Source organism: Sapajus apella, unplaced genomic scaffold (genome assembly GCF_009761245.1).
Source record: "Sapajus apella isolate SASKATOON/1434 unplaced genomic scaffold, GSC_monkey_1.0 scaffold83, whole genome shotgun sequence".
In the NCBI taxonomy this organism is placed as follows: Eukaryota; Metazoa; Chordata; class Mammalia; order Primates; family Cebidae; genus Sapajus; species Sapajus apella.
Window position 1 is genome coordinate 8492929 of NW_022437023.1, and position 5436 is coordinate 8498364.

General features: G+C 43.7%; 2 pseudogenes; one reads left to right on the forward strand and one right to left on the reverse strand.

Annotated features, from left to right (window-relative positions):
- Positions 1-2152: 2152 nt before the first annotated feature.
- LOC116533749 lies at positions 2153-2271 on the reverse strand (annotated as a pseudogene).
- Positions 2272-4324: 2053 nt separating this feature from the next.
- On the forward strand, positions 4325-4443 carry LOC116533738 (annotated as a pseudogene).
- The last annotated feature ends 993 nt before the right edge of the window (positions 4444-5436 follow it).

Below are 5436 nucleotides of genomic sequence, written 5' to 3' on the forward strand. Positions count from 1 at the left end.
GACTCAGAAACAAACTCCCTGGGGAGAAAGTGGAGGCTAGCCATCATAGCCCTGCACTGTCTGTCCTGCTCCATTTTAGTGCCTTCCTCCCACAGCCAGAAGCTCTTAGGCCTGCTAGCTCCTGCAAACTGGGCGCTGGAGGAAGCCCCAGGCCTCAAAATCTGCAACCCCAGCTGCACTCTGAGACTAGACTGGGCTCTAGTGGAGACCCAGCCACAGGAAAAACCATGCTTGCTTCCCAAGCTTCTCTTGAGGATCACTGCACTGACAAAGCTGTCTGTGCTGCTGGAATGAAAGCCCATTATCATTAGAATCACAGGGCACCTGGAAAAAGACAAACTGAGCTTGCAACTCCAAACAATCATCATTACAGCAAAGCACTCAGAATCCACCCTGTCTACCATGTGAGTATCTAGGCTGTGTTTTGTTAGGTCACTTTTGTTTTTAACTGCGTAGTGAGACCCATTGGTGAGTCATAAAAGCAGTTTAATGAGTCACAACCACCATGTAAAAAAAAAAAAAAACAGACTTAAAAAATGTCAGAATGCAGCACAAATATAGAGCTTGATGAAACTTGCGTTTTTTTTGTTTTTAATTTTTATTTTATTTTGAGGTGGAGTTGCACTCTTGTTGCCCAGGCTGGAGTGCAATGGCACGATCTTGGTTCACCATAACCTCTGCCTCCCGGGTTCAAGCGATTCTCCTGCCTCAGCCTCCCGAGTAGCTGGGATTACAGGCATGTGCCACCACACCCAGCTAATTTTGTATTTTTAGTAGAGTCGGGGTTTCTTCATGCTGGTCAGGCTGGTCTTGAACTCCCGACCTCAGGTGATCCGCCCACTTCAGGTGATCCACCCACCTCAGCCTCCCAAAGTGCTGGGATTACAGTCATGAACCACTGAGTCTGGCAAAACTTGAGTTTCTTTTACACATATGTGCATACGCACGAAGACAAAATATAAATTTTTTTGTACTGTGACCTGAGGTTAAAAAAAGAAAAAAAGGTTACAATGCCCTGATCCAGACTATAAGCCCCTAGAATAGTTGAACCTAAAGCCAGTGTGCAGCAGAACTATCTGGGTAGTTTGTTAAAATGCAGATTCCCAGGCCCCACTCTCCATTCAGTGTTGAGGCCATATCTTACAGTGAGAGCTGGGACTCAACGTTTAACAAGCTCCCCAGGTGCATGCAATCCATCTGGCCTGTGAAACACAATTCAGGAATCACTGTATGAGCGGAAGAAGCCATGTATTTTGTAGGACTGTAATATAGAAAGCCTGTGTAACACAGAAAGATGCTTGTTCCATCTTAACCCAGAGACTGGAGAAATAGGCAGAGGAGCAGGTGTCTGGGTGGGAAGTGAGGGTGACATCAGTATCTGGAAGGATTGGTCACCCGTAGATCACGTTTGGTTGTAAATTGTGCTTATAGGATTCATAGCCAAGAACAGGGAAGGGATAAATCCCTTCTCATCAGATGGGCTTTATTTAACCCTATATATTGTGACTTACTTTCCAATTTGACTCCGGCATAACTTTATGTGACTAAGAAGAAAATCAAAATATTTTACCCCAAAACGTGTTTCTTTGCCATATTTTCAAATGGCCCTGCAAGGCTGTCTTGGTGGGGGAAAATTTACATCTGTAAAGAATCTATATTAACACAGCTAGATCTTTTTCTTCCAGGCCCTCCCGATTCTCCTAAGAGATTAACTAAGAGTCTAGCACCTTTTAATGGCCTGAATAGGAAACATTTGTCATATATGTCTCTAAGGGCAGCCACTATAAGACTTCAAAAGAACCTTGGTCTCCACGATCCTTTATCTTAACCTGAACATTTTCATTCTTTTAATCCCAGGTCTTTAGACAAACTCAACCAATTGTAAACCAGAAATGATTAAATTTATGTATAGCCTGGAACCTTCCCCCATACTTCTAATTGTCCTGCCTTTCTGGACCAAACCAATGTTTTTCTCAAATATATTTAATTAATGTCTCATGCCTCTTGTAAAATGTATAAAACCAAGCTGCACCCCAACTACATGTTCTCAGGACCTCCTAAGGGCTGTGTCACAGGCCACGGTCACTCATATTTGGCTTAGAATAAATCTCTTCAAATATTCTACAGAGTTTGACTCTTTTCATTGACACTAAGCCTACAGCACCCGGTATGCCCAGGCAGCCTCCCATCCAACTACTAACCAGGCCTGACCCTGCTTAGCTTCCGAGATCAGATGAGATCGGGCGTGCTCATGGTGGTGTGGCTGTAGACAACACTTTCATTTCTTATACGTCACGATTCTAAGAGCAACAGGATAGAGGGAGAGGCTGGAAGACAGATTACCTCAATCACACCTGCACTGATTAGAATAGTACTTTTCAAAGTGTGGATCACGGCTCATTAGTGGGTCATGAAATCAACTAAACATTCTGAAAAATAGAAGGGAATGCAATATAATAGAAAACATTATGCTGTATCACTTATAACAAGGATGTTTCTTATTTATTGCTGTAAATTCTTATTTATTGCTGTAAAACAAAACAATCCAAAACTTAGTGGGCTTACAACAACATTTATTTGTTCATGATTCTGCAGTTTGGCAGGGCTCAGTGAGGACAGTTCATCTCTGCTTCATGGGCATCAGGTGGGGTGGCTTATCCAGGGCTAGAAGATTGACTTCCAAGATGCCTCATTCACAGGGCTGGCAAGTTGTTGCTGGCTATCAGCTGGGAGCTCAGCTGGACCTTGGTGCTTCTCCAAGTGACCTCTCCGTATGGCTAATTTGGGCTTCCCACCATATGACAGCTTGGTTCCCAGGGGAAGCACCACAAGAGTAAACCTGCTAAGAAGACAAAACCCCAATAGGCTAGAGCTTACCAAGCCTTCACTCAGAGACTTGGTCCCTTGCTAATGTCTCACTGGCTGAAACAGTCCAGATTCAGTGTGAGAGGGGACCACAAAATAGCATGAATACTAGGAGATGGGACTCATTGCTGGCCACAAGCATAAGCTTTCTTTTCTTTTAAAGGGCCAGGTGTGGTGGCTGGTGGCTGTAATCTCAGCTATGTGGGAGACTGAGGCAGGAGGATTGCTTCAGCCCAGGAGTTTGAGTTCAAACACTGCACTCTAGCCTGGGTGACAGAGCAAGACCTTATCTCTAAAAAAGAAATGAAAGAGGGTTGTGTTTTTTTGTTTTTCTTTTTTCAGTTGTGTGTCTGTATAAGTAATGGGTAGCAATGGAAAACATATTCCTAATAATCACATTTCAGAAAGATTGGGAAACACAGTAGCAGAGAGCCTTGGGACACAGAAGAAACATTTACTTTCCTTGATTTCTCCTTCCCTGAGACCTCTCTGTATGTCTGTCCCTCCCTGTTCATTTTCCTGATAACTTCCCCTTTTTCTTCTTTCTCTCTCTTTTATTCCTTCCTCCCCTTCTCTCAGCCCTAGTGTCTCTGTCACCCAGGCTAGAGTGCAGTGATTGAACTCAAACTCCTGGGCTGAAGCAATCCTCCTGCCTCAGTCTCCCACATAGCTGAGATTACAGCCACCAGCCACCACACCTGGCCCTTTAAAAGAAAAGAACGCTTATGCTTGTGGCCAGCAATGAACCCCATCTCCTAGTATTCATGCTATTTTGTGGTCCCCTCTCACACTGAATCGGGACTGCTTCAGCCAGTGAGACATTAGCAAGGGTACAAGCCTCTGGGTGAAGGCTTGGTAAGCTCTAGCCTACTGGGGGGTTTGTCTTCTTAGGTTTACTCTTGTGGTGCTTCCCCTGGGAACCAAGCTGTCATATGGTGGGAAGCCCAAACTAGCCATACGGAGAGGTCACTTGGAGAAGCACCAAGGTCCAGCTGAGCTCCCAGCTGATAGCCAGCAACAACTTGCCAGCCCTGTGAATGAGGCATCTTGGAAGTCAATCTTCTAGCCCTGGATAAGCCACCCCACCCGATGCCCATGAAGCAGAGATGAACTGTCCTCACTGAGCCCTGCCAAACTGCAGAATCATGAACAAATAAATGTTGTTGTAAGCCCACTAAGTTTTGGATTGTTTTGTTTTACAGCAATAAATAAGAATTTACAGCAATAAATAAGAAACATCCTTGTTATAAGTGATACAGCATAATGTTTTCTATTATATTGCATTCCCTTCTATTTTTCAGAATGCTTAGTTGATTTCATGACCCACTAATGAGCCGTGATCCACACTTTGAAAAGTACTATTCTAATCAGTGCAGGTGTGATTGAGGTAATCTGTCTTCCAGCCTCTCCCTCTATCCTGTTGCTCTTAGAATCATGACGTATAAGAAATGAAAGTGTTGTCTACAGCCACACCACCCTGAACATGCCTGATCTCATCTGGTCTCGGAAGCTAAGCAGGGTCAGGCCTGGTTAGTAGTTGGATGGGAGACTGCCTGGGCATACCGGGTGCTGTAGGCTTAAAAAGTGTCAATGAAAAGAGTCAAACTCTGTAGAATATTTGAAGAGATTTATTCTGAGCCAAATATGAGTGACCGTGGCCTGTGACACAGCCCTTAGAAGGTCCTGAGAACATGTAGTTGGGGTGCAGCTTGGTTTTATACATTTTACAAGAGGCATGAGACATTAATTAAATATATTTGAGAAAAACATTGGTTTGGTCCAGAAAGGCAGGACAATTAGAAGTATGGGGGAAGGTTCCAGGCTATACGTAAATTTAATCATTTTCTGGTTTACAATTGGTTGAGTTTGTCTAAAGACCTGGGATTAAAAGAATGAAAATGCTTAGGTTAAGATAAAGGATTGTGGAGACCAATCTTATAGTGGCTGCCCTTAGAGACATATATGACAAATGTTTCTTTCTCTGTCTTTTATTCCTTTCTCCCCTTTCTCAGCCCTAGTGTCTCTGTCACTGAACCCATTTTTCACATCTCACCTTTCACATCTCAAACATCTCCTGCAATCGTATGCACATGTAACCTTAATATAAGCTGGGGTCACATGAGACCCATTCTCTGCACAGCATCACCTATAAATGAGCACATTACAGTTGCCAAAACTAATTTTGTGTTTATTTCAACTTTCCTGCAACCCCTAAGAATATTAACAGGGATCCAATGTAAATTCCACAGACAAACTGTGAAATTCCTTTTTCTCCTCTCACAGACCCCACCTGGCAACCACTCTGCGGCCCCTCACTTGCCAAGCCCACAACACTGTCAACACTCAACCCAGCAGCATTCTCCAACCACCTCCCTCCACTTACTCCCTCTTTCTTGCTGTGACTCAGCTTAGCCTATCTGGGTCCAACTCTCCCCCAAGTGTCTTGATTCTGGGTCACTAAATATCTGAAAACTCGATTGAAAAATACTGAACTCAAAGAGGGAAGGAGAGACAGCATCTGAAGGAAGAACAAGATTCTCCTTCATTATAACAACTTGAAGAGATCAATTT